The 19386-nt window shown below is 46.9% G+C and overlaps 18 non-coding genes across 18 annotated transcripts; 4 read left to right on the top strand and 14 right to left on the bottom strand.

Moving 5' to 3' along the window:
- Positions 1–4014: 4014 nt before the first annotated feature.
- LOC135000668 (U1 spliceosomal RNA) lies at positions 4015–4178 on the bottom strand. The gene has a single exon (XR_010202513.1). It is a non-coding gene; the product is annotated as a U1 spliceosomal RNA (small nuclear RNA).
- A 144-nt stretch (positions 4179–4322) lies between these two features.
- Positions 4323–4438, top strand: LOC135000663 (U5 spliceosomal RNA). Its single transcript, XR_010202508.1, has one exon. It is a non-coding gene; the product is annotated as a U5 spliceosomal RNA (small nuclear RNA).
- Positions 4439–4708: 270 nt separating this feature from the next.
- Positions 4709–4824, top strand: LOC135000664 (U5 spliceosomal RNA). Its single transcript, XR_010202509.1, has one exon. It is a non-coding gene; the product is annotated as a U5 spliceosomal RNA (small nuclear RNA).
- Positions 4825–5110: 286 nt separating this feature from the next.
- LOC135000661 (U5 spliceosomal RNA) lies at positions 5111–5226 on the top strand. Its single transcript, XR_010202506.1, has one exon. It is a non-coding gene; the product is annotated as a U5 spliceosomal RNA (small nuclear RNA).
- A 275-nt stretch (positions 5227–5501) lies between these two features.
- Positions 5502–5617, top strand: LOC135000665 (U5 spliceosomal RNA). The gene has a single exon (XR_010202510.1). It is a non-coding gene; the product is annotated as a U5 spliceosomal RNA (small nuclear RNA).
- Positions 5618–12246: 6629 nt separating this feature from the next.
- LOC135000624 (U1 spliceosomal RNA) lies at positions 12247–12410 on the bottom strand. Its single transcript, XR_010202470.1, has one exon. It is a non-coding gene; the product is annotated as a U1 spliceosomal RNA (small nuclear RNA).
- Positions 12411–13081: 671 nt separating this feature from the next.
- LOC135000659 (U1 spliceosomal RNA) lies at positions 13082–13244 on the bottom strand. The gene has a single exon (XR_010202504.1). It is a non-coding gene; the product is annotated as a U1 spliceosomal RNA (small nuclear RNA).
- Positions 13245–13396: 152 nt separating this feature from the next.
- Positions 13397–13560, bottom strand: LOC135000636 (U1 spliceosomal RNA). Its single transcript, XR_010202481.1, has one exon. It is a non-coding gene; the product is annotated as a U1 spliceosomal RNA (small nuclear RNA).
- Positions 13561–14231: 671 nt separating this feature from the next.
- On the bottom strand, positions 14232–14394 carry LOC135000654 (U1 spliceosomal RNA). Its single transcript, XR_010202499.1, has one exon. It is a non-coding gene; the product is annotated as a U1 spliceosomal RNA (small nuclear RNA).
- Positions 14395–14546: 152 nt separating this feature from the next.
- On the bottom strand, positions 14547–14710 carry LOC135000627 (U1 spliceosomal RNA). Its single transcript, XR_010202473.1, has one exon. It is a non-coding gene; the product is annotated as a U1 spliceosomal RNA (small nuclear RNA).
- A 674-nt stretch (positions 14711–15384) lies between these two features.
- LOC135000652 (U1 spliceosomal RNA) lies at positions 15385–15547 on the bottom strand. Its single transcript, XR_010202497.1, has one exon. It is a non-coding gene; the product is annotated as a U1 spliceosomal RNA (small nuclear RNA).
- Positions 15548–15699: 152 nt separating this feature from the next.
- On the bottom strand, positions 15700–15863 carry LOC135000638 (U1 spliceosomal RNA). The gene has a single exon (XR_010202483.1). It is a non-coding gene; the product is annotated as a U1 spliceosomal RNA (small nuclear RNA).
- A 671-nt stretch (positions 15864–16534) lies between these two features.
- On the bottom strand, positions 16535–16697 carry LOC135000660 (U1 spliceosomal RNA). Its single transcript, XR_010202505.1, has one exon. It is a non-coding gene; the product is annotated as a U1 spliceosomal RNA (small nuclear RNA).
- Positions 16698–16849: 152 nt separating this feature from the next.
- On the bottom strand, positions 16850–17013 carry LOC135000647 (U1 spliceosomal RNA). Its single transcript, XR_010202492.1, has one exon. It is a non-coding gene; the product is annotated as a U1 spliceosomal RNA (small nuclear RNA).
- A 671-nt stretch (positions 17014–17684) lies between these two features.
- Positions 17685–17847, bottom strand: LOC135000649 (U1 spliceosomal RNA). Its single transcript, XR_010202494.1, has one exon. It is a non-coding gene; the product is annotated as a U1 spliceosomal RNA (small nuclear RNA).
- A 152-nt stretch (positions 17848–17999) lies between these two features.
- LOC135000628 (U1 spliceosomal RNA) lies at positions 18000–18163 on the bottom strand. Its single transcript, XR_010202474.1, has one exon. It is a non-coding gene; the product is annotated as a U1 spliceosomal RNA (small nuclear RNA).
- Positions 18164–18837: 674 nt separating this feature from the next.
- On the bottom strand, positions 18838–19000 carry LOC135000653 (U1 spliceosomal RNA). The gene has a single exon (XR_010202498.1). It is a non-coding gene; the product is annotated as a U1 spliceosomal RNA (small nuclear RNA).
- Positions 19001–19152: 152 nt separating this feature from the next.
- LOC135000639 (U1 spliceosomal RNA) lies at positions 19153–19316 on the bottom strand. The gene has a single exon (XR_010202484.1). It is a non-coding gene; the product is annotated as a U1 spliceosomal RNA (small nuclear RNA).
- Between the last annotated feature and the right edge of the window lie 70 nt (positions 19317–19386).

A 19386-nucleotide genomic window follows, 5' to 3' on the forward strand; every position in this document is an offset into this window, starting at 1 on the left:
GTGTCCTGCTTCCATGTAGACCATTATGCGCTGGATCTGTGGTAAGATTCAGCATGCTCATTCCATGGCAGGATTGCCGTTACTGAATTAGGTGAAGACCCATTCTACTAGAAAGGTGGGTTCATCCTGGGCAGCTGGTCGGGGAGTCTCGGCATTGCAACTTTGCCGAGCAGCTATTTAGTAAACACTTTTGCTAAGTTTTACAAGTTTGATACCTTGGCCGATGATAACTTCAAGTTGGGTCATTCGGTGCTGCAGAGTCGTACGCACTCTTCCACCCGTTCAAGAGCTTTGGTATAACCCCATGGTTCTTAATGTGACCCCAGCATCCTCTAGGTCGTATGAGAAAATAGGATTTTAATACCTACCGGTAAATCCTTTTCTCTTAGTCTGTAGAGGATGCTGGGCACCCGTCCCAGTCCATACTGTGTCTGCAGTTATTACTTGTGGTTATACACATGTTGTGTTATGGTTCTGGTCAGCTTTTTGCTGCAATTGTTCATGCCGTTGGCTTGTGTTCTGTTGAATGCCACGTTCTGCGGCATGCTTAAGGTGTGAGCTGGTAAGATGCTCACCTTAGTTTAACAATAAATCCTTTCCTCGAAATGTCCGTCTCCATGGGCACAGTTCCTATAACTGGAGTCTGGAGGAGGGGCATAGAGGGAGGAGCCAGTTCACACCCTTTGATAGTCTTAAAGTGCCCATGTCTCTTGCGGATCCCGTCTATACCCCATGGTTCTTAATGTGACCCCAGCATCCTCTACGGACTAAGAGAAAAGGATGCCCTTGCGCACTATCCTGACTTCTCCTCCCGTCTGCTTACTTTGTGCCTTCCAACGCACAATGCAAACTACAGGTGGTGCTGCAGGGCCCACACCCTTTTACTTGCCTTACAGAACAGCTCTGGAGCTGTTACAGTGCCCAGCTGCTGCAAGAAATCAGCTTGAATGCTTCAGGGGATGGGGCATGGCCAACATGAGCCCCACACCAAAGGAGGGTGGGGGTGTTTAATGAGAACTAGGGGTCATCCAAGCACTGCAAAAGGCCGCCATGCCCTGCACGCCCCTTTTCTCTTTTCATATGCAGATGAGGGTTCCAGCCAACTTTGGCCCACTGCTTGAATAACATCACTGTATGCAAATCCGTCTGCTGCAGACCTTCCCCCAGGAAGGCTTGTACTAGATGTTGCATATGGTTTGATATTTGATGGTGCTTCAGTATTAGGCAGCCTTCCGCCCTCCCATGTTCATCTGAAAAGATGTGGTCTCCCTGCAGTTGTTGTCCCCAGACGAGAGTTCCCTTGTGCTTCCTCAGTTGAATCTCCTTAACTTGACGGGGGAGGGGCTGCCCGAGCAGCCACCCTCCCCAGCCCTATCCCAACTCATACTTATTTTGCATATGAGATCTCTTGATCATGAAGATTGTTATCACAGGGTGAGGTTCATCCATTATATTTTAAAATAGGAAGGTACAAATTACATATTTGAATTGCATTTATGTGCTGGATTCAAATGTCCCCCCCCCCCCCTTCCTTTCTCAATTGTGCCCGTCAGCAGCTATTCTAAGGTTGCTGCCAATGGGTGTGACACATTAATTTCTTCTGTGGGGTACACTGGACTCCACAAGGATTCACATTGGGGTGTAGAGTAGGATCTTGATCTGAGGCACCAACCGGCTCAAAGCTTTTGACTGTTCCCAAGATGCTCAGTGCATTCTCCTCTATAACCCCGCTTCCATGAACAGGGAGCTCAGTTTGTAGTTGGTGCCTTCAGTAGCAGGCCACTTAACAGGGGCCTGCCTCAGGCAGCCTATTCTTAGCTATAAATTTTGACAAGAAAAGAAGAACTTGTTTTATGAGAATCTACAAGGGCTGCAGCAGGCTAGGTCTAATAGACATCTTTACTGCAGCTTCATCACTCCCAGCGGCGCTGTATACTCCCGTGCCCTGGTTGCTGGGTCACTGCAGCGGAGGGTCCGGTTTCATCCTAAGGTCAGTCACACACACACCACCCTTCCGGATCACGAGGCCGCTGATGAAGGGGAGCGTGGCCGTAGGGGGTGGACCGTGTGCGCACTGGCGTGGACACTGATTACTGGGCAGCCGCTCCACTAGCCACCAGGTACAGTTAAGGAGCACAGGTCTGGGGGTTTTTCTCCTATATTAACCCAATTTTGTACTGCCCGCAGCGCATTGTGATAGGTAATAGGGCCTGATTCAGGTTGGATTGCAATCACAATAAGCGATCCAACTGCAAAAATTGCTAAGAGCATACGCATGTGCCTGCATTTTCTGCGGCACCCCGCAGAGAATGCGATCGCCTCTGCCTGTCAATCGGGGCGGGGGGGGATAGGTGGGTCAGCAACACTCCATTTCCAAGTCAGGGATGGAGCGGTGCGGGGGCAAGGCTTCAAAATGGGGTCTGCAACGGAGGAGACACAGGGGGCGTGGTCACAGCGGCTGTATGACATCACATTCAGCCGCTGTGATCACAAAAATGGTGGCGGCTTCCTGCGCGCACATACAGTCTGCACCAGCAGGAGGCTACACCATTTTTTATGATCACGCTGAACTGCAGTGCGACTGCAATTACAGCATGGTCAAGAAGGGAGGCGTCATGCTGGGTGGCCATGCCCTTTCACTGTGCAGGAGCCAGCACTGCTCACACACTAGTCCCCGGGTGCAGCCCCCAACCCCCGGGACACCCGGAGCAACAAAATGTAGATTCAGGCCACCAGGCCACGCCCCTACCTATGAAACCATGCCTCCTTTTTACCATTGCGCTGCTTATCTGCGCGCACTGCATTACAATCTCCCTCGCCACCTCTCTGGGTGTCACCAGTGATAGTGACACCTCTGCCATGCTTGTAGCAGCTGGTCCTAAGATCTACGCCTCAAGCCCTGAGTGTTTGCCCTTGTGACTTGTTGATCATCATAGCGAAGCAGATGCTTACAGAAAACTGCAGGGGCTTAGATTGAAAATAAAAAAATTGATGGGTATAAGGTAGAGAGGAGCGGGTTCGGTTCTCCGAGAACCGAATTCCCCACGAACTCCACGTTGTTTACACTGGTCCGAGGCAGGCTCGGTTGTTCCCGCCTGACTCGGAAAACCTGAACAAGGGAAAATGTCATCATCCCGCTGTCGGATTCTCGCGAGATTCGGATTCCATATAAAGAGCTGCTTGTTGCCGCCATTTTTACTCGTGCTTTGAAGAGAGAGCGGAATGGACGTGGCTATGTTCTCTCAGTGGAAATCTCAATATCAGTGCTCAGTATCAGTGGTTACTTATTGCTGCTCAGTAATACTAGTAGTGTGTCTCTCCTGCTCAGTGTCAGTTCTCAGTAGTATCCTCATCAGTGCTCAGTATCACTGCTCATTGTCTTGTGCTGCATTGTGGTGCTCAGCATACTACAGTACATTACTAATAGTCCAGTGCTGCATCTTGCTGCTCAGTGTCAGTTCTAGTATCCTCATCAGTGCTCACTATCACTGTTCATTGCATTTTGGTTTTCTGTATACTACAGTAACATAGTAATATAGTAACATATAGTAACATAGTTTTTGAGGTTGAATAGAGGCAAATTGCCCATCGTGTTCAACCTGTTTTAAGTTGTGATGATTCTACATACTTGCTGAATAATGTTTTATGACTAGTTAGCTACTATAACTCATGTTACCCCCGGATTAACCATGTTGATATTTTAAGTATTATAACCTTAGATAGCTTTTTCATTCAGAAATGTATCCATTCCTTTTTTAAATCCAATTACAGAGTCCGCCATTACCACCTTCCCTGGCAGGGAATTCCACATCCTGATTGCCCTAACAGTGAAGATCATAGTATCTCACCTGGCAGGTAAGTAGGAGTTGGGCTAGAGCTGTGGAGGATTGCTGCTCGGGCACCCCCTGTCAAGTGAAGGAGATCCAACTGAGGCAGCACAAGGGAACTCTCGAAAGAAGAACAAGGCTAGAGGAAGATCTGAGACAAAGAAATCTGACTTTTACCAGAGCTGACCAGAGGAAAGCACAAACACAGTCCCCCACTACCACAAATAATGCAGTCGAGTTTCCCACATTTGGGGAAATCACAGGGGTCAGCATACCCAGAATGCAATGAATGAACCTCACCCTGGGAGAACAATCTTCATGACCATGGTATCTCCTATGCAAAATAAGTATGATTTGGGATAGGGCTGGGGAGGGCCGCTGCTCAGGCACATCTCTGTCAAGTAAAGGAGATTCAACTGAGGCAGCACAAGGGAACTCTCATCTGGGGACAACAACTGCAGGGAGAACACATATTTTCAGATGAAAATCTTGGTCATGCTCTGGTTTCTCTTCAGAACGAACAAATCTTTCGCCTTTTACTAAAGATTTCCGTGGAGAGGAGCAAAACTGAGTTTTACCTCAATTTTTGCATGCCCCATCTTTTTGGATTTTCTTTTATCGGTTTAAAGATAGAATGAGTGTGCTTTAATGAAAGCTCATTTGCATAGAAATTACAGTAAATGTTTGTTTCTTTTCAAACAGAACTTTCTTGACCATGCTACTTGCTTGAAAGATCTGGGAGCACATGGAATACAGTACAAACCATGCTTATAGCAAGGAGAAGCCAGGTGAGAAATCTGCTTTCTTTCAAATTGGGCGCTCACTTTGATCTGAATGAGGACTGCTGGCATGGCACTCAGGCGACAGGTGGAATCTTGGTCATGCTCTGGTTTCTCTTCAGAATGAACAAATCTTTCGCCTTTTATTAAAGATTTCCGTGGAGAGGAGCAAAACTGAGTTTTATCTCAATTTTTGCATGCCCCATATTATTGGGGTTTCTTTTATCAGTTTAAAGACAGAACGAGTGTGCTTTCTTGTTGGCTTTAATGTAAGTTTATTTGTATAACAATGATAGTAAATGTCTGTTTCTTTTCAAACAGAACTTTCTTGACCATGCTACTTGCTTGAAAGATCTGGGAGCACATGGAAAAGAGTACAAACCATGCTTATAGCAAGGGGAAGCCTGGTGAGAAATCTGCTTTCTTTCTTTCAAATTGGGTGCTCACTTTGAGCTGAATGAGGACTGCTGGCATGGCACTCAGGCGACAGGTGGAATCTTGGTCATGCTCTGGTTTCTCTTCAGAACGAACAAATCTTTCGCCTTTTACTAAAGATTTCCGTGGAGAGGAGCAAAACTGAGTTTTATCTCAAATTTTGCATGCCCCATCTTATTGGGGTTTTATTTTATCTGTTTAAAGATAGAACGAGTGTGCTTTAATGTAAGCTCATTTGCATAGAAATGACAGTAAATGTTTGTTTCTTTTCAAACAGAACTTTCTTGACTATACTAATTGCTTGAAAGATCTGGGAACACATGGAAAAGAGTACAAACCATGTTTATAGCTAAGGGAAGCCTGGTGAGAAATCTGCTTTCTTTCTTTCAAATTGGGTGCTCACTTTGAGCTCAATGAGAACTGCTGGCATGGCACTCAGGCGACAGGTGGAATCTTGGTCATGCTCTGGTTTCTCTTCAGAACTAACAAATATTTCGCCTTTTATTAAAGATTTCCGTGGAGAGGAGCAAAACTGAGTTTTATCTCAATTTTTGCATGCCCCATATTATTGGGGTTTCTTTTATCAGTTTAAAGACAGAACGAGTGTGCTTTCTTGTTAGCTTTAATGTAAGTTGCCATAGATGCAGTGAAACACATGTGTAGGGCACGGCGTGTCCGCGTGTATTTGACTCATGTGAAATGTTATAAAACAAAAATATATGATTATGATGTTAGCTGTTAGTCTCCACTAATAGGGAATAGAAGCTGAGCTATAAGAAAGGAATACACTAGATATGATGTCACTTAGCAATTACAATGTCTAAAGTGCATACAGATAGCTACTAATAACTCTTGATAAGAAAGTATATCAGTGTGGGTATATTTATATGATGGGATATTGGGACTAGTGAATATATATCACTCCTGCTGTCCAGATTGGCAATAACCTGACAATTATGATAAGAGTAGAGATGTCACATGGGCTGCTATAGATATTAATTTAATGCTGTATGTGTCATTTGTTACAAATGGATACATTTTCTATGAGTCAGCCTAGCAGCTGCATGTTCTAACAGAACACTATCCTCACACAGAATCTGCTAACCTTGAGATAACTAAATGACAGTGTGTAACAGTCTCTTTACTATAAGACTGTTACAAAGTAATATATATATTTGAAGTCAGTCTAGCAGCTGTGTGTTCCAGCAGTTTATAAGACAAAGAAAATCTCCTATTGTGGAATCTAGACACATGGGACTGCTGGCCTGTGTCATACTATTTCTATGTAATACCAGTAACATGTATATAACTGTTACATAATTGTTACAAATGGATAAATCTTTGAGTCAGCCTAGCAGCTGCATGTCCTAACAGGACACCATAAATCCTTTACAGTGTAACAAATTGATTGGTAACACTTAAAGGCTGGAGAGCAGTTATATGCCTTACTAGCATACTCAATATACCACATTATTACACCAGTTACCACGATTATTGACAGCGCATTTGATATATTATATTACCCTCACACTGAGTCTGTTTACCTTTAGATAACTAAGTGACCGAATATGTAACAGTTTCTCTATCATAAGACTGTTACAAAGTGAGATAGATATATTTGGAAGTCAGTCAAACAGCTGTGTGTTTCAGCGGTTTATAAGAAAATTCCTCATTGTGGAATCTGGACCACTAAGGGTTATTATATATATAGCACATGGAATTGCCACATCTCCCTATATGATAATTTCATTACACTGTAACATAATAAGAATTAACTCTTTAACAGTGTAAATAGAGAGTAATGAATCTCTGACACATGGAATATATTATTTCTTAGATGAATTGGATAAACCATTATGACAGACACTTTGCTTCTTAATAAGAATTGAGGTGGCTATACCTCTAAGGAAAGCATTATTGCCTACGCCTAGATCAGATTAAATAAGATCTGGCTGAATATATGAAGGAAGGTTGCTATTTATATGAGAATTGGAATTGCTATATTCCTTAAGGCAACCCCACCGATTGATATATGTTGTCAATTAAGTATATCTGAACGGCTATATCTGGACCAGATTTAATAAGATCTGGCTGATTATATGAAGGAGGGCTGCTATTTATATTGGAATTGCCATATTCCTTAAGGCAACCGCACCTGTTGGTATATCTCGCCAATTAACTATATCTAAACAGCTAAATTAAAGCTATTCATCATTTTTTTAGTTTGGATATTAATAAATATGATCTTTCCATGATCCATAGAGATTTCCCTATCAAGTGATTCCTTATCCGATATAGAAAGCTATCCCCCTGTGGTATTGAATTTAGGAATATAGTCTTAGGGGACACAGAGAAATAAGTGATCCCCATCTACCTAAGCACCCCACAAATTGGAGGTTAGCTTACCGGTTATACTCAATCACCCCCACAAATTCGCCAATGGGGATGGCTTCCCGGGAGGTAACCCCTATTGAGTGAAGGGAGTATATAGGATACGACCCAGTGGTACCTGACGACATAGATACTAACAGCTATTTAATAACATTACGCTAGAAAGTGATTATTAGCAACATATATATCTATATAAACAACCCCGCCAGGGTTGTGCCTTCAAAAATAATCACACACGGACACGCTTTTTAAACCTTTTTTTCACATCTCTTTATTCTTCTTATGCACATGTATGTTAGTTCTGTGATTTTAACATTTATGTTTCACTGCAGTTTGGGATAATAATATTAATATTTATCCAATTTTAATACATACTTAATAAAGGTTATATTTTATGATTCATTCATTCTGTCCAGTGCGTCAACAGTGCAGATTTCTTCTTGTTTTTTCTCCCAAATTCTATAACAATGACAGTAAATGTTGTTTCTTTTCAAACAGAACTTTCTTGACCATGCTACTTGCTTGAAAGATCTGGGAGCACATGGAAAACAGTACAAACCATGCAGTATCACAAGAGCCTTTATTTGATCTTTCATGAAGATAGAGCAGAATTGAGGACACGTCAACAATTTCTGCCGAAGGTGGTTCATCTTTCCACATGGTGCCTTTGGCCACTGACACCTTCGTTGAGTCAAAGTCTCTGGCTGTGGTCAGAACTTTGAAAATTTATGTCACCAGAACGGTTCAGATTAGGAAAACAGAGGCTCTGTTTGTCCTGTATGCTCCCAACAGGATTGGGTGTCCTGCTTCCATGTAGACCATTATGCGCTGGATCTGTGGTAAGATTCAGCATGCTCATTCCATGGCAGGATTGCCATTACTGAATTAGGTGAAGACCCATTCTACTAGAAAGGTGGGTTCATCCTGGGCAGCTGGTCGGGGAGTCTCGGCATTGCAACTTTGCCGAGCAGCTATTTAGTAAACACTTTTGCTAAGTTTTACAAGTTTGATACCTTGGCTGATGATAACCTCAAGTTGGGTCATTCGGTGCTGCAGAGTCGTACGCACTCTCCCACCCGTTCAAGAGCTTTGGTATAACCCCATGGTTCTTAATGTGACCCCAGCATCCTCTAGGTCGTATGAGAAAATAGGATTTTAATACCTACTGGTAAATCCTTTTCTCTTAGTCCGTAGAGGATGCTGGGCACCCGTCCCAGTCCATACTGTGTCTGCAGTTATTACTTGTGGTTATACACATGTTATGTTATGGTTCTGGTCAGCTTTTTGCTGCAATTGTTCATGCCGTTGGCTTGTGTTCTGTTGAATGCCACGTTCTGCGGCATGCTTAAGGTGTGAGCTGGTAAGATGCTCACCTTAGTTTAACAATAAATCCTTTCCTCGAAATGTCCGTCTCCCTGGGCACAGTTCCTATAACTGGAGTCTGGAGGAGGGGCATAGAGGGAGGAGCCAGTTCACACCCTTTGAAAGTCTTAAAGTGCCCATGTCTCTTGCGGATCCCGTCTATACCCCATGGTTCTTAATGTGACCCCAGCATCCTCTACGGACTAAGAGAAAAGGATGCCCTTGCGCACTATCCTGACTTCTCCTCCCGTCTGCTTACTTTGTGCCTTCCAACGCACAATGCGAACTACAGGTGGTGCTGCAGGGCCCACACCCTTTTACTTGCCTTACAGAACAGCTCTGGAGCTGTTACAGTGCCCAGCTGCTGCAAGAAATCAGCTTGAATGCTTCAGGGGATGGGGCATGGCCAACATGAGCCCCACACCAAAGGAGGGTGGGGGTGTTTAATGCGAACTAGGGGTCATCCAAGCACCGCAAAAGGCCGCCATGCCCTGCATGCCCCTTTTCTCTTTTCATATGCAGATGAGGGTTCCAGCCAACTTTGGCCCACATCTTGGATGACATCACCGTATGCAAATCCGTCTTCTGCAGACCTTCCCCCAGGAATGCTTGTACTAGTTGTTGCATATGGTTTGATATTTGATGGTGCTTCAATATTAGGCAGCCTTCCACCCTCCCATGTTCATCTGAACAGATGTGGTCTCCCTGCAGTTGGTGTCCCCAGACGAGAGTTCCCTTGTGCGTCCTCAGTTGAATCTCCTTAACTTGACGGGGGAGGGGCTGCCCGAGCAGCCACCCTCCCCAGCCCTATCCCAACTCATACTTATTTTGCATATGAGATCTCTTGATCATGAAGATTGTTCTCACAGGGTGAGGTTCATCCATTATATTTTAAAATAGGAAGGTACAAATTACATATTTGAATTGCATCTATGTGCTGGATTCAAATGTACCCCCCCCCCCCCTTCCTTTCTCAATTGTGCCCGTCAGCAGCTATTCTAAGGTTGCTGCCAATGGGTGTGACACATTAATTTCTTCTGTGGGGTACACTGGACTCCACAAGGATTCACATTGGGGTGTAGAGTAGGATCTTGATCTGAGGCACCAACCGGCTCAAAGCTTTTGACTGTTCCCAAGATGCTCAGCGCATCCTCCTCTATAACCCCGCTTCCATGAACAGGGAGCTCAGTTTGTAGTTGGTGCCTTCAGTAGCAGGCCACTTAACAGGGGCCTGCCTCAGGCAGCCTATTCTTAGCTATTAATTTTGACAAGAAAAGAAGAACTTGTTTTATGAGAATCTACAAGGGCTGCAGCAGGCTAGGTCTAATAGACATCTTTACTGCAGCTTCATCACTCCCAGCGGCGCTGTATACTCCCGTGCCCTGGTTGCTGGGTCACTGCAGCGGAGGCTCCAGTTTCTTCCTAAGGTCAGTCACACACACACCGCCCTTCCGGATCACGAGGCCGCTGATGAAGGGGAGCGTGGCCGTAGGGGGTGGACCGTGTGCGCACTGGCGTGGACACTGATTACTGGGCAGCCGCTCCACTAGCCACCAGGTACAGATAAGGAGCACAGGTCTGGGAGTTTTACTCCTATATTAACCCAATTTTGTACTGCCCGCAGCGCATTGTGATAGGTAATAGGGCCTGATTCAGGTTGGAATGCAATCACAATAAGCGATCCAACTGCAAAATTTGCTAACAGCATACGCATGTGCCTGCATTTTCTGCGGCACCCCGCAGAGAATGCGATCGCCTCTGCCTGTCAATCGGGGCGGGGGGGGGAGAGGGGGGTCAGCAACACTCCATTTCCAAGTCAGGGATGGAGCGGTGCGGGGGCAAGGCTTCAAAATGGGGTCTGCAACGGAGGAGACACAGGGGGCGTGGTCACAGCGGCTGTATGACATCACATTCAGCCGCTGTGATCACAAAAATGGTGGCGGCTTCCTGCGCGCACATACAGTCTGCACCAGCAGGAGGCTACACCATTTTTTATGATCACGCTGAACTGCAGTGCGACTGCAATTACAGCATGGTCAAGAATGGAGGCGTCATGCTGGGTGGCCATGCCCTGTCACTGTGCAGGAGCCAGCACCGCACACACACTAGTCCCCGGGTGCAGCCCCCAACCCCCGGGACACCCGGAGCAACAAAATGTAGATTCAGGCCACCAGGCCACGCCCCTACCTATGAAACCATGCCTCCTTTTTACCATTGCACTGCTTATCTGCGCGCACTGCATTACAATCTCCCTCGCCACCTCTCTGGGTGTCACCAGTGATAGTGACACCTCTGCCATGCTTGTAGCAGCTGGTCCTAAGATCTACGCCTCAAGCCCTGAGTGTTTGCCCTTGTGACTTGTTGATCATCATAGCGAAGCAGATGCTTACAGAAAACTGCAGGGGCTTAGATTGAAAATAAAAAAATTGATGGGTATAAGGTAGAGAGGAGCGGGTTCGGTTCTCCGAGAACCGAATTCCCGACGAACTCCACGTGGTTTACACTGGTCCGAGGCAGGCTCGGTTGTTCCCGCCTGACTCGGAAAACCTGAACAAGGGAAAATGTCATCATCCCGCTGTCGGATTCTCGCGAGATTCGGATTCCATATAAAGAGCTGCGCGTTGCCGCCATTTTTACTCGTGCATTGAAGAGAGAGCGGAGAGGACGTGGCTATGTTCTCTCAGTGGAAATCTCAATATCAGTGCTCAGTATCAGTGGTTACTTATTGCTGCTCAGTAATACTAGTAGTGTGTCTCTCCTGCTCAGTGTCAGTTCTCAGTAGTATCCTCATCAGTGCTCAGTATCACTGCTCATTGTCTTGTGCTGCATTGTGGTGCTCAGCATACTACAGTACATTACTAATAGTCCAGTGCTGCATCTTGCTGCTCAGTGTCAGTTCTAGTATCCTCATCAGTGCTCACTATCACTGCTCATTACATTGTGGTGTTCTGTATACTACAGTAACATAGTAATATAGTAACATATAGTAACATAGTTTTTGAGGTTGAATAGAGGCAAATTGCCCATCGTGTTCAACCTGTTTTAAGTTGTGATGATTCTACATACTTGCTGAATAATGTTTTATGACTAGTTAGCTACTATAACTCATGTTACCCCCGGATTAACCATGTTGATATTTTAAGTATTATAACCTTGGATAGCTTTTTCATTCAGAAATGTATCCATTCCTTTTTTAAATCCAATTACAGAGTCCGCCATTACCACCTTCCCTGGCAGGGAATTCCACATCCTGATTGCCCTAACAGTGAAGATCATAGTATCTCACCTGGCAGGTAAGTAGGAGTTGGGCTAGAGCTGTGGAGGATTGCTGCTCGGGCACCCCCTGTCAAGTGAAGGAGATCCAACTGAGGCAGCACAAGGGAACTCTCGAAAGAAGAACAAGGCTAGAGGAAGATCTGAGACAAAGAAATCTGACTTTTACCAGAGCTGACCAGAGGAAAGCACAAACGCAGTCCCCCACTACCACAAATAATGCAGTCGAGTTTCCCACATTTGGGGAAATCACAGGGGTCAGCATACCCAGAGTGCAATGAATGAACCTCACCCTGGGAGAACAATCTTCATGACCATGGTATCTCCTATGCAAAATAAGTATGATTTGGGATAGGGCTGGGGAGGGCCGCTGCTCAGGCACATCTCTGTCAAGTAAAGGAGATTCAACTGAGGCAACACAAGGGAACTCTCATCTGGGGACAACAACTGCAGGGAGAACACATATTTTCAGATGAACATGGGAGGGCAGAAGGCTGCCTAATACTGAAGCACCCCCAAACAACAAATCAAATGCAACTACTAGTGCAAGCATTCCTGGGGGAAGGCCTGCAGCAGATGGATTTGCATATGGTGATGTCATCCAAGCAGTGGGTCAAAGTTGGCTTCAACCCTCGTCTGCATATGAAAATAAAAAAGGGGTGTGCAGGGCATGGCGGCCTTTTGCGGCGCTTGGATGACCCCTAGTTCGCATTAAACACCTCCACCTTCCTTCGGTGTGGGGCTCATGTTGGCTATGCCCCAGCCCCTGAAGCATTCAAGCTGATTTCTTGCAGCAGCTGGGCACTGTAACAGCTCCAGAGCTGCTCTGTAAAGCAAGTAAAAGGGTGTGGGCCCTGCAGCACTACCTGTAGTTTGCATTGTGCGTTGGAAGGCACAAAGTAAGCAGACGGGAGAAGTCAGGATAGTGCACAAGGGCATAGAAGGGAGCGGCTCAAGAAAAGAGAAGTGGAAACAGACAGCAAACTAGGCTGGAGAGAGACCTGAGACAAAGAGATCTGAATTATACGAGAGCCGACCAGAGGAAACACAAATTATGTAATCAAGTGTCCCACATTTGGGGAAATTGTAGGAGCAGCACACCCAGAGTGCATTGGGTGAGCCTTGCCCTGGGAGAAGCACCTTCCTGATCATAGTATCTCACCTGGCAGGTAAGTAGGAGTTGGGCTAGAGCTGGGGAGGGTCGCTGTTCGGGCACCCCCCTGTCAAGTGAAGGAGATCCAACTGAGGCAGCACAAGGAAACTCTCGAAAAAAGAACAAGGCTAGAGGAAGATCTGAGACAAAGAAATCTGACTTTTACCAGAGCTGACCAGAGGAAAGCACAAACACAGTCCCCCACTACCACAAATAATGCAGTCGAGTTTCCCACATTTGGGGAAATCACAGGGGTCAGCATACCCAGAATGCAATGAATGAACTTCACCCTGGGAGAACAATCTTCATGACAATTGTATCTCCTATGCAAAATAAGTATGATTTGGGATAGGGCTGGGGAGGGCCGCTGCTCAGGCACATCTCTGTCAAGTAAAGGAGATTCAACTGAGGCAGCACAAGGGAACTCTCATCTGGGGACAACAACTGCAGGGAGAACACATATTTTCAGATGAACATGGGAGAGCAGAAGGCTGCCTAATACTGAAGCACCCCCAAACAACAAACCAAATGCAACAACTAGTACAAGCATTCCTGGGAAAAGGTCTGCAGAAGACGGATTTGCATACGGTGATGTCATCCAAGCAGTGGGCCAAAGTTGGCTGGAACCCTCATCTGCATATGAAAAGAGAAAAGGGGTATGCAGGGCATGGCGGCCTTTTGCGGCGCTTGGATGACCCTTAGTTAGCATTAAACACCTCCACCCTCCGTCGGTGTGGGGCTCATGTTGGCTATGCCCCAGCCCCTGAAGCATTCAAGCTGATTTCTTGCAGCAGCTGGGCACTGTAACAGCTCCAGAGCTGCTCTGTAAGGCAAGTAAAAGGGTGTTGGCCCTGCAGCACTACCTGTAGTTTGCATTGTGCGTTGGAAGGCACAAAGTAAGCAGACAGGTGAAGTCAGGAGAGTGCACAAGGGCATAGAAGGCAGCGGCTCAAGAAAAGAGAAGTGGAAACAGACAGCAAACTAGGCTGGAGAGAGACCTGAGACAAAGAGATCTGAATTATACGAGAGCCGACCAGGGGAAACACAAATTATGCAGTCAAGTTTCCCACATTTGGGGAAATCACAGGAGCAGCACACCCAGAGTGCAATGGGTGAGCCTTGCCCTGGGAGAAGCACCTTCATGATCATAGTATCTCACCTGGCAGGTATGTAGGAGTTGGGCTAGAGCTGGGGAGGGTCGCTGCTCGGGTACCCCCCTGTCAAGTGAAGGAGATCAAACTGAGGCAGCACAATGGAACTCTCGAAAGAAGAACAAGGCTAGAGGAAGATCTGAGACAAAGAAATCTGACTTTTACCAGAGCTGACCAGAGGAAAACACAAACACAGTCCCCCACTACCACAAATAATGCAGTTGAGTTTCCCACATTTGGGGAAATCACAGGGGTCAGCATACCCAGAATGCAATGAATGAACCTCACCCTGGGAGAACAATCTTTATGACCATGGTATCTCCTATGCAAAATAAGTATGATTTGGGATAGGGCTGGGGAGGGCCGCTGCTCAGGCACATCTCTGTCAAGTAAAGGAGATTCAACTGAGGCAGCACAAGGGAACTCTCATCTGGGGACAACAACTGCAGGGAGAACACATATTTTCAGATGAACATGGGAGAGCAGAAGGCTGCCTAATACTGAAGCACCCCCAAACAACAAACCAAATGCAACAACTAGTGCAAGCATTCCTGGGGGAAGGCCTGCAGCAGATAGATTTGCATATGGTGATGTCATCCAAGCAGTGGGTCAAAGTTGGCTTCAACCCTCGTCTGCATATGAAAAGAGAAAAGGGGCGTGCAGGGCATGGTGGCCTTTTGCGGCACTTGGCTGACCCCTAGTTTGCATTAAACACCTCCACCCTCCTTCGGTGTGGGGCTCATGTTGGCTATGCCCCAGCCCCTGAAGCATTCAAGCTGATTTCTTGCAGCAGCTGGGCACTGTAACAGCTCCAGAGCTGCTCTGTAAGGCAAGTAAAAGGGTGTGGGCCCTGCAGCACTACCTGTAGTTCGCATTGTGCGTTGGAAGGCACAAAGTAAGCAGAAAGGAGGAGAAGTCAGGATAGTGCGCAAGGGCATAGAAGGGAGCGGCTCAAGAAAAGAGAAGTGGAAACAGACAGCAAACTAGGCTGGAGAGAGACCTGAGACAAAGATATCTGAATTATACGAGACCTGACCAGGGGAAACACAAATTATGCAGTCAAGTTTCCCACATTTGGGGAAATCGCAGGAGCAGCACACCCAGAGTGCAATGGGTGAGCCTTGCCCTTGGAGAAGCACCTTCATGATCATAGTATCTCACCTGGCAGGTAAGTAGGAGTTGGGCTAGAGCTGGGGAGGGTCGCTGCTCGGGCACCCCCCTGTCAAGTGAAGGAGATCCAACTGAGGCAGCACAAAGGAACTCTCGAAAGAAGAACAAGGCTAGAGGAAGATCTGAGACAAAGAAATCTGACTTTAACCAGAGCTGACCAGAGGAAAGCACAAACACAGTCCACCACTACCACAAATAATGCAGTCGAGTTTCCCACATTTGGGGAAATCACAGGGTTCAGCATACCCAGAGTGCAATGAATGAACCGCACCCTGGGAGAACAATCTTCATAACAATGGTATCTCCTATGCAAAATAAGTATGATTTGGGATATGGCTGCGGAGGGCCGCTGCTCAGGCACATCTCTGTCAAGTAAAGGAGATTCAACTGAGGCAGCACAAGGGAACTCTCATCTGGGGACAACAACTGCAGGGAGAACACATATTTTCAGATGAACATGGGAGGGCAGAAGGCTGCCTAATACTGAAGCACCCCCAAACAACAAACCAAATGCAACAACTAGTGCAAGCATTCCTGGGGGAAGGCCTGCAGCAGATAGATTTGCATATGGTGATGTCATCCAAGCAGTGGGTCAAAGTTGGCTTCAACCCTCGTCTGCATATGAAAAGAGAAAAGGGGCGTGCAGGGCATGGTGGCCTTTTGCAGCACTTGGCTGACCCCTAGTTTGCATTAAACACCTCCACCCTCCTTCGGTGTGGGGCTCATGTTGGCTATGCCCCAGCCCCTGAAGCATTCAAGCTGATTTCTTGCAGCAGCTGGGCACTGTAACAGCTCCAGAGCTGCTCTGTAAGGCAAGTAAAAGGGTGTGGGCCCTGCAGCACTACCTGTAGTTCGCATTGTGCGTTGGAAGGCACAAAGTAAGCAGACGGGAGAAGTCAGGATAGTGCACAAGGGCATAGAAGGGAGCGGCTCAAGAAAAGAGAAGTGGAAACAGACAGCAAACTAGGCTGGAGAGAGACCTGAGACAAAGAGATCTGAATTATACGAGAGCCGACCAGAGGAAACACAAATTATGTAATCAAGTGTCCCACATTTGGGGAAATTGTAGGAGCAGCACACCCAGAGTGCATTGGGTGAGCCTTGCCCTGGGAGAAGCACCTTCCTGATCATAGTATCTCACCTGGCAGGTAAGTAGGAGTTGGGCTAGAGCTGGGGAGGGTCGCTGTTCGGGCACCCCCCTGTCAAGTGAAGGAGATCCAACTGAGGCAGCACAAGGAAACTCTCGAAAAAAGAACAAGGCTAGAGGAAGATCTGAGACAAAGAAATCTGACTTTTACCAGAGCTGACCAGAGGAAAGCACAAACACAGTCCCCCACTACCACAAATAATGCAGTCGAGTTTCCCACATTTGGGGAAATCACAGGGGTCAGCATACCCAGAATGCAATGAATGAACTTCACCCTGGGAGAACAATCTTCATGACAATTGTATCTCCTATGCAAAATAAGTATGATTTGGGATAGGGCTGGGGAGGGCCGCTGCTCAGGCACATCTCTGTCAAGTAAAGGAGATTCAACTGAGGCAGCACAAGGGAACTCTCATCTGGGGACAACAACTGCAGGGAGAACACATATTTTCAGATGAACATGGGAGAGCAGAAGGCTGCCTAATACTGAAGCACCCCCAAACAACAAACCAAATGCAACAACTAGTACAAGCATTCCTGGGAAAAGGTCTGCAGAAGACGGATTTGCATACGGTGATGTCATCCAAGCAGTGGGCCAAAGTTGGCTGGAACCCTCATCTGCATATGAAAAGAGAAAAGGGGTATGCAGGGCATGGCGGCCTTTTGCGGCGCTTGGATGACCCTTAGTTAGCATTAAACACCTCCACCCTCCGTCGGTGTGGGGCTCATGTTGGCTATGCCCCAGCCCCTGAAGCATTCAAGCTGATTTCTTGCAGCAGCTGGGCACTGTAACAGCTCCAGAGCTGCTCTGTAAGGCAAGTAAAAGGGTGTTGGCCCTGCAGCACTACCTGTAGTTTGCATTGTGCGTTGGAAGGCACAAAGTAAGCAGACAGGTGAAGTCAGGAGAGTGCACAAGGGCATAGAAGGCAGCGGCTCAAGAAAAGAGAAGTGGAAACAGACAGCAAACTAGGCAGGAGAGAGACCTGAGACAAAGAGATCTGAATTATACGAGACCTGACCAGGGGAAACACAAATTATGCAGTCAAGTTTCCCACATTTGGGGAAATCGCAGGGGCAGCACACCCAGAGTGCAATGGGTGAGCCTTGCCCTGGGAGAAGCACCTTCATGATCATAGTATCTCACCTGGCAGGTATGTAGGAGTTGGGCTAGAGCTGGGGAGGGTCGCTGCTCGGGTACCCCCCTGTCAAGTGAAGGAGATCAAACTGAGGCAGCACAATGGAACTCTCGAAAGAAGAACAAGGCTAGAGGAAGATCTGAGACAAAGAAATCTGACTTTTACCAGAGCTGACCAGAGGAAAACACAAACACAGTCCCCCACTACCACAAATAATGCAGTTGAGTTTCCCACATTTGGGGAAATCACAGGGGTCAGCATACCCAGAATGCAATGAATGAACCTCACCCTGGGAGAACAATCTTTATGACCATGGTATCTCCTATGCAAAATAAGTATGATTTGGGATAGGGCTGGGGAGGGCCGCTGCTCAGGCACATCTCTGTCAAGTAAAGGAGATTCAACTGAGGCAGCACAAGGGAACTCTCATCTGGGGACAACAACTGCAGGGAGAACACATATTTTCAGATGAACATGGGAGAGCAGAAGGCTGCCTAATACTGAAGCACCCCCAAACAACAAACCAAATGCAACAACTAGTGCAAGCATTCCTGGGGGAAGGCCTGCAGCAGATAGATTTGCATATGGTGATGTCATCCAAGCAGTGGGTCAAAGTTGGCTTCAACCCTCGTCTGCATATGAAAAGAGAAAAGGGGCGTGCAGGGCATGGTGGCCTTTTGCGGCACTTGGCTGACCCCTAGTTTGCATTAAACACCTCCACCCTCCTTCGGTGTGGGGCTCATGTTGGCTATGCCCCAGCCCCTGAAGCATTCAAGCTGATTTCTTGCAGCAGCTGGGCACTGTAACAGCTCCAGAGCTGCTCTGTAAGGCAAGTAAAAGGGTGTGGGCCCTGCAGCACTACCTGTAGTTCGCATTGTGCGTTGGAAGGCACAAAGTAAGCAGAAAGGAGGAGAAGTCAGGATAGTGCGCAAGGGCATAGAAGGGAGCGGCTCAAGAAAAGAGAAGTGGAAACAGACAGCAAACTAGGCTGGAGAGAGACCTGAGACAAAGATATCTGAATTATACGAGACCTGACCAGGGGAAACACAAATTATGCAGTCAAGTTTCCCACATTTGGGGAAATCGCAGGAGCAGCACACCCAGAGTGCAATGGGTGAGCCTTGCCCTTGGAGAAGCACCTTCATGATCATAGTATCTCACCTGGCAGGTAAGTAGGAGTTGGGCTAGAGCTGGGGAGGGTCGCTGCTCGGGCACCCCCCTGTCAAGTGAAGGAGATCCAACTGAGGCAGCACAAAGGAACTCTCGAAAGAAGAACAAGGCTAGAGGAAGATCTGAGACAAAGAAATCTGACTTTAACCAGAGCTGACCAGAGGAAAGCACAAACACAGTCCACCACTACCACAAATAATGCAGTCGAGTTTCCCACATTTGGGGAAATCACAGGGTTCAGCATACCCAGAGTGCAATGAATGAACCGCACCCTGGGAGAACAATCTTCATAACAATGGTATCTCCTATGCAAAATAAGTATGATTTGGGATATGGCTGCGGAGGGCCGCTGCTCAGGCACATCTCTGTCAAGTAAAGGAGATTCAACTGAG

The sequence above is a fragment of the Pseudophryne corroboree genome, unplaced genomic scaffold (assembly GCF_028390025.1).
Source record: "Pseudophryne corroboree isolate aPseCor3 unplaced genomic scaffold, aPseCor3.hap2 scaffold_1557, whole genome shotgun sequence".
NCBI classification, from domain to species: Eukaryota; Metazoa; Chordata; class Amphibia; order Anura; family Myobatrachidae; genus Pseudophryne; species Pseudophryne corroboree.